This window comes from Didymella exigua (assembly GCF_010094145.1).
Source record: "Didymella exigua CBS 183.55 unplaced genomic scaffold M421scaffold_51, whole genome shotgun sequence".
Taxonomy (NCBI): Eukaryota; Fungi; Ascomycota; class Dothideomycetes; order Pleosporales; family Didymellaceae; genus Didymella; species Didymella exigua.
In genome coordinates, this window is record NW_022984825.1 from 201,999 (window position 1) to 210,250 (window position 8,252).

Consider the following 8,252-nt stretch of genomic DNA (forward strand, 5'->3'; position numbering starts at 1 on the left):
GTAGGTAGTGTTAGATTGCCTTAAAGTGCAGCTGCATACCCTACTAGTAGTACCTCTACCTAAAATACTGTAGCAATCTAAGACACTAAGTAATACACACAAGTTTAGGTCTTAATCTAAGCTTATAAGCAACTCCTTCTAACAATTACTAAGTATAGCGCAAGAGGGGTTCTTAAAGCTTGTAAAAGGGGCTAAAGAGATACTGCATAAAAACATCCTTATTAAGGCCTGCGTGCAAGAGCTTAAAGAGCAATTAGTAGTAATAACTAAGAGAAAATCGCGTAAGAGAAAGCAGATTCAGCATAGTGGCACACTTGAGTATGGCCCAGCAGCATCACAGGTAGCTGATAAGGCGTGTGTAGCAGCTTAGCTATCTAAGAAGACTTAGGGTGGAGGTAGTTAACTAGGAGCTTAGTTAACTGTTCAGCGCTGTAGGAACTGCAGCAAAACTAGACATAATACACGAACGTGCTAGGAGGGTGCAGAAACATCTTCTAAATCTAATATAAGCACACAGTATGCTAGGTCACTATTTAATAGCAAGTAGTTGTAGTTGTAGTAACTTGTGTTAGTTATGCTAAGAGAAAATGGCTAGTTTAGTGATATAGCCGGCTTGGTGATAATCTATATTATCACTAAACTAGCCATTTTCTCTTAGCACAACCAACACAAGTTACTACAACTACAACTACTTGCTATTAAATAGTGACCTAGCATACTGCGTGCTTGCATTAGATTTAGAAGATGTTTCTGTACCCTCCTAGCACGTTTGTGCGTTGTGTCTAGTCTTGCTGCAGTTCCTACAGCGCTGAATAGTTGACTAAGCTCCTAGTTGACCACCTCTACCCTAAGTCTTCTTAGATGGCTGAGCTGCTACACACGCCTCAGCAGCTACCCGCGATGCTGCTGGGCCATACTCAAGTGTGCCACTATGCTGAATCTGCTTTCTCTTACGCGATTTTCTCTTAGTTATTACTGCTAATTGCTCTTTAAGCTCTCGCACGTGGGCCTTAATAAGGACATTTTTGTGCAGTATCTCTTTAGCCCCTTTTACAAGCTTTAAGAACCCCTCTTGCGCTATACTTAGTAATTGTTAGAAGGAGTTGCTTATAAGCTTAGATTAAGACCTAAACTTGTGTATATTACTTAGTGTCTTAGATTGCTACAGTATTTTAGGTAGAGGTACTACTAGTAGGGTATGCAGCTGCACTTTAAGGCAATCTAACACTACCTACATGTTAGTAGGAATAAGCCCTAATACCTTAAAGGCCTTTTAGTAGTTAACCTTTATAAATATATTAAGGAACATATCCCTAAAGGCTAGTAGGAAGCCTTCCTTATTAATATAGAAGATATATTAGTGTGCTAAGTCTTAAATATATTAGGAGTACTTATGTTTTAATTATAAAAAACAGACTATATTAAGTAGCTAGAGAATATATAATAAGTAAGGTAGGATGTAGAGAGTAAGGATTTAGTTCTCTAGGTAATAGTTATTAAACTCCTAGTTAAGATAGCTCTTATAGCTGTCTAAGATAAGTAACCTATACACTCCTACCCAACACGTCTTTATATACGTGTTAAAGTGCTTTAACTACTTAAGGCTAAGCATATTATTTATCTAACTATTCTTAGAGACTAAGAGCTTCTAATTATAGGGTATATTTGTCTCCTTATACTACACCAGGAAAAGTTTTTCCATTGTCAAAATCGGGAAATTGTGGCATTGTACTGTGGGCAACAGTATAATCTAAATAAACATTATAGCTGTTAAGCAAAAATTAAACAATAGTAGTAGAGCTTGCACAAGATAAAAATGCCTCACAGGCATACTGTCCCTATAATGTATCTTGCATGTTCAGGAAAATACTTGCGCAAGCATTGCGCGAAAACGGCAACACTAGTATAGACGTACTACGCTCTGCCAACAGCGCCAACAACGCCAACAATGCCAATAACGCCAACAACGCCAACAACGCTAACAACCCCAACAACCCTAACAACGCCAACAACCCTAACAACCCCTAATAACGCTAATAACACTACAATGTTCAAGAAATAGCTAGAACGCTTGCAACAACCCTTTAATGTTTAGAAAATAGTAGTAATGTCTGTAACAACTACCTTATGCTACTAAATTATAGGTAAAGCCTAATAGCTATTTTGCAATATTAATCTAAGTATAAACCTAGAGTATTTTTTCTCTTTGTACTATGCTTAAGAGTATAGGTTGCACGCCTATTGTACAATTACTACTGCACCTTAATACTATCTCTCCCCTTAGCAATATTCTATACGCGCGCCCTTATTTAAAATAAATACCTTCCTAAGGCAGACCCTAATACATAAGCCACAGCTAGGTCCTAAGAGTAAATTAATAATGCTTCCCTTACCTGCTGTTATAGCTTGTACTGTAGGGAGAGTATGCTTAATACTTAAGTACTGCTACAGCCCTATTAAGAAGACGTTTAAGCAGTTAAAAATTAGGATAAAGAAACACAGCAATAAGCAGAGCAAGTGCCTAGAACTTTAGTCCTTTATTAACCTAGCTATACTAAACAGTTGTTACTAGCGCGGTTGCTAAAGTTGGTACAGAAAGTGCAGGTTGCTTACTATAAACACGCGCAACACTAGAAGTATTGCGCAACCTGCAAATACAACTTGTTAACACAGTAACTCTGTTCTGCCGCCACTTGTCTAGTAAGCCCCTCATCTATCATCGCTGTGAGTATGCCAGGTCATGGGCGAGCAGCGCTCTAAGTTTGCTGCGATGCTAGCTAAGTTGCTTGTTGCTGGATTTGCACGTCCGTTAACGCCTAATCAAAGTTGCAATTTAGCAGCTGCTTGCTCCCCTTGTGCATTTCATCAAGCCCTTCTTCAAAGGCAAACCACATTCCAGCAACACTGCGTTGACTAGCTACACTAACTCTCTGTTGCCGCGCAATAGTATACCTATCAACTTCAGCCTAACAGCTCCCACTAGTACAGTACAGCGTCGCAGGTAGGCTCTTAACTATCGTTGCAACGCCATATCACACTAAGAATCCGCTGTCTAAGGGTTTAAGTTTTCCCAATTGCTGTCCAGTAAGCAGCGTAACGCCAGCGTAGATGTGGCACCTTGTCAGTTTCTTCAACTCACAACTCCAAGCATTGTGGCTAGCTTACTGCTAGAGTAGCAGTAATACTATTGCAGTATTAAGGGCAAATGTATAGGACAAGTGTATTGTGTTGTTCTATATTATGTTGCTTGTATCTTTTCTCTCTAAGGCTTGCTGTGGGGTCTATTTTAATAACATGTTTGTGATGCAGCTAAGGTAAGAGGTGCTTAACAACATGAGGAAGTAGCACTAGACTACCACTAACAACACGTGATCTGCTTCTCCTCTCAACTATTACAAATACTAGGTAAGATCTCTGCTAGCTCCTCTGTACCTGTAGCAGTTGCTAACGCCTATTTTGCAGCTAGATTGTCCTCCCTGTTGTCTGCTGTTGCGTAGGCTTGTTTTCCTCGTCTTTGTCCTCAGCAGGTATAGCCTCAGCAGCAGCGTGCTGTGGGATCGGCGTCTGCGATTCGAATAATAGGCTATTGCCATCACAAGCATGCTGTAAGAGCGGCTCTGCTAAGCGTTAGGTATGTCTTGCTATTGCTAGTGAAGTTAGAGGAGTAGGAGTAACATCTTCTTTACTAGCTGTGTAATTCTCTGTTGCTAGAGTCACATTTTTCTAATATAATTTAGATCTTATTAAAAGCACAATACTAAAAAGCTATTGCAAGATAGTAATTAGAGCTATCTAAACTTCTTTGTAGGTGTAGAATGTAGGTTTAATCTTAATTATACTATAATTTAGTAATAAATCTACTTAAGCGTTATATAGCCACCTTTGCGCTAGGTAGGTAGGTTGTAGTGTGTAACTAGGATTTTGCCTCTGTCTTCTCGCACTAAGTTAAATCTATGTCCTAACATAAAGCCTCACCCTCCCCTTCTAACTTGTCTTTGCTAGAGTTGTGTACAGCTGTATTATAGTACTTGTCTTAAATGCTGTCTAAGTTACCTTTATTCTATCTATAGCTTAGGTTATTAGTATTAATAATCTCCTTTGTCTTTAAAGCACCTGCTGCTGCTACCTTACAGCTCTCCTAATTCTACGTGCCCTTGCTGCCTTTAATTTGTCTAACCCTATTATTATACTTCTTCCCCTTGCCTTTGCTTAAGGTCTTCCCTCCTGCCTGCGCATTTTTATTATTCTTTGGTAAGACTATTATAGTCTTATCTTATAAACGTGCCAGCGATCTTAGGGTCTTCTCTAGAGATATGCCTGTATTAGGCATGCCTATAAAAGTATACTGTTAGCTAGAGTTTGCTTAGGTATACAACCTGTTGCATGCATACCTAGGTCACTAGAGGATAATGTAATACAGCCCTAACTGTCTGTTCTGCGAGCTAATACAGACCTTTATTAGTAGGAAACTAAATAGAGTGTGTTTAGAAGTAATATTACACACCTAAAGTATAACCTAACTCCTTCTCTATATTAAAGGTACCTGTATAATCTGCATTGCAAACTGTTAGCCATAGTATAGACAAGAGTATATTATGTACGTACTAGTCGCTATAGCGTTGCCAGTGCTAAGCACAAGGGTGATACACAGGTCTGTGTGCTGGCGTGGCTTGTTAATAAAGTCATTAACAACAACTGCAAAGTTGTTGTTATCTGCTAGAGGCCTGTATTAGGCGTACGTGAGTTCCATACCATGCTTGTGTTCCCTCTATAACTTGACAATGTCTAGTTAGACTTCTTACTTCACAAATTCTATAAGTATTGCCCTAGACACGTTATTGCTAGTAAACCCTCTAGTTGCTGTCTCTAGGAGGGTCATGTCTAAGAGCAAGTAGTAAAACAGTACCCTTGTAATTGTTAATTACCTTTAGGAATCTACAAGTCTAATATTAAACTAGAGTAGGTTACTAATATAGTCTTATAGTAGTTAGTAATTGTTATGCACATGTAGTTACACTATTGCTATTGTTAAATGCATTAGAAGGTTAAAGAGATAGGCATAGCGTGGTCCTGTAGATAGCCTTAATAGTTACGTTGTAAATAGCGAGTGTGTGTAGGCCCTGCTAGGTAGTTGTTTTAGCTTTGTTAGAGAGATTTCTATATCTATATTAGTCTCTATCTTTACTAAGGTTTTGTAGACCCTAGCCTTTGCTTTAAAAACTAGCTTCTAAGCTGCCTCTTTCCTAAGTGCTTTAGGTGCCTCTGTGTTCTTGCTCCTAAAGAGATGCGCGTACTTGCTGTCTTTGGCTAGCTATTGCTCTACTAGGCGTGTCTTGTTGTCTGCGTCTAACTAATTGTGAGGGCCCTTAATCTTTTTACCGCGGCACCTATGTATAAGGGCTGGAAATCTATCTATTAATTTAATTCTTTAGTTAAGATCTGCAGCTATACCCTTTACACGTTTTTTATCTAGCTTAAAGCAGACATATATAGACTCTATTAAGGAACGGCCTTTGCTGTCTTCCTGTATGTGCATGTTCCATTCTGCGCTTGTAATTGGCTTGATCGCCAGGGGTTTGTCCTTGGGCGGCATGGTGGCAGCGTCTCACGATCTTAGAGGATGCCTTAATAGGTCTTGTGGCAGGGTTAAAGGCATACGCAGCGAGTGAGCGAAGAGAAAGAAGGTGACCTGCAGGCGTTAGTGGTAGAAGGTTCACGTAGATAAGCTCTCTTGTGGCTGCTATATAGAACACTTAATAATGTTAGTAAAGTAAAGGTGAAGGTAAGAGACAGTGCACGCAGCTTTGAGAGGGACTGTGCGAGCTAGGTAATAAGAATTACACTCTTACTATACTGTGTGCACAGTATAGTAAGTTAATCTTACACTATTATTAATTGTTAGCAGGGCATCCCTTTATATAGTGTTAAGCCACAGAAGCCTAGTGTGTGCTGTTTGTTAGCTAAATAATAAAATTATTTACAAGGTATCCCTTTGCGTGTTATTAGTAAAGCGCATTATGTAGCAGAAGTCTAGCAAGCTGCTATGTAGTTACATTATTAGATACTCTATATGCAGCAAGTAAAGCTGTTGCTATATATTAGCTGCTAGTTAGATGTAATAACAAAAATTGCCTCATTAAATAGAGTATTAATCCCTCTAAGGTTTTTGTCTAAGTCCACACTAAGTCTACTAACACCTAGGTTGCTTAAAGATGCCTACAAAGGCGCAGCACATTAGTACTCACGCCCTGTTGTCTTACCTTAACACGCTGTTGTCTCCTTCTAGTGCATAGTAAGCCTAAGATCTCTACTAGGGTTAACCTAAGTATCTAGTACAAGCAACCCTAAGGTTAAAAAACTGTTAGCGTACTATAGCAAAGAGTATAGGACTAGCAGGATATAGTAATTGTTCTATTGTCTCTTAATTTAGAAGCTATATTAGACTATCTATGTTAAACAGCAGCACTGCTGTCAAACTATACTTCCTTATCCTTATTATCTATAGCTATAGCTATTTCCTTGATCCTGTTAAGCTGCGTAGCTTAGCATTGCGCTGCAAACTTGTTCTTAACTATGTTTCTCTGCTATGTTAGTTTCTCTACATACAACTTAGAGTAAAGCAGGAAGTTAAGCTTAACCTTATTAGCAACCTAGCTAATTTAAAAACTACAATATCTATACTGCACTACCTTAGCATTAATGCTATGTGGTTCTAGAGCCTTAAACACATAACCCTTAATAAGATTAATAGACTAGCAGACTATCTTTAGTCTAGCCACTATAAACTAGATACTGTTGTTAACTTAGCCTGTATAGATATTAAAGAACTTGCGCCACTTTAATACTTGCACGTCCTTGTCTAGACCCTCGCCTACCTAAGCTATATAATCTTGCCTAAACTCCTAAACTAATCTCTACAAGGATATTAGTACTGTTACCTAGAATAGAGAGTGCAGAGATATTTTAGACTTACTGTAAAAATAATTGCCTTACACAATTGCACGTTAGAAGCAATGCAGTACTTACTCTAGTAAGTAACGCTTAGTAGATTAGGTTAATCTTTTCTTAGATTAGGAGCAGTAGTGCGCTGTTGTGCTGTCTTCTTTGCCTTATACAATACGTGCTCTATCTTAGCTAAGCCCTTGCAGATATTGTTAATAGCCTTATAGATAATTAACCTAAGTATCTTAGTAGGGTTCTTAAGTATTTTATTAAGCTAAAGATTGTTCTTGCTAAGGTTATCACCCTACCTAGTTTGTAGGCTAATTAGTAGTATAGCATCTAGGTTTTTGTCTTAATATTTGTATATGGCGTTAATGAAGTTTAGGAAGCTAGCTAGTATCTTAGCCTTCTAGTAGCTTCCTAGATCAACGTGCGCGGCCAACTGTAACTTAGGTTTTAGTTTTCCTGAGCTGTCACCACTAAGGTCCTGCTATTTAGAAACTGCCTTATCGTGCTGCAGCTTGACTTGCGCCATAATGTTCATCTTAATCTCCCTAAGCATTTTATAGTAGTCTAGCTTGTACACAATAGGGAGGTACTAGTCCTTTAGCTTGTAGTTTATTAAGTTTAGCTTACAACCCTAAATATTAACAGAGTTATAGTTATAACTAATAAAGTACGTTCTAATAATCTCTGCAGTAACCTTAAGGATTTCCTTTATTCTTAGGTTATTATTAATTCTGTTAGCTATTAGTTAGGCAAGTTCTTTTCTAGAGGCCTTCTTAAATGCTTTCTAGGTCTTTAGTGTCTCCTTAAGGTCATGCTTCTAAAGGAACTAGATAGTTTTATCTAGCAGCCTCTTCTAGGCTAGATCTTAACACCTTAATGCCTTAAGTGCAAAGATAAGCACAGTTATAATACTGTTAGCTATAGCTCTAAGCCTGTGATTGCTGTAAAGGAGGGTTGTAGAGCTAGGTCATTAACAAGGGAATTAAAGGGATTAATAATGCCTATGTAGGTTAAGGTGTTCTTACTACTAGCAGAGTAAATTTTGTTAATAATCACCTATACTGCATACAGAAGGTCGCAGACTATTATTATAGTTCTCTTAGTACCTTTACAGTCTTTCTAGATAGCTGTTTGTGTGGCTTAATTACGCTACTTACTATCCCTACTACCTTTAAGGGCTTTGTAGATAGTTATTTAACACTTCTTATTAAGATCCCTTAGTTTCTTGTAACGTACTCTATCACCGAGCCGGTCATATCACCAAACCGGTCACTTAAAATCCCACCAAAAAACACAGAAAC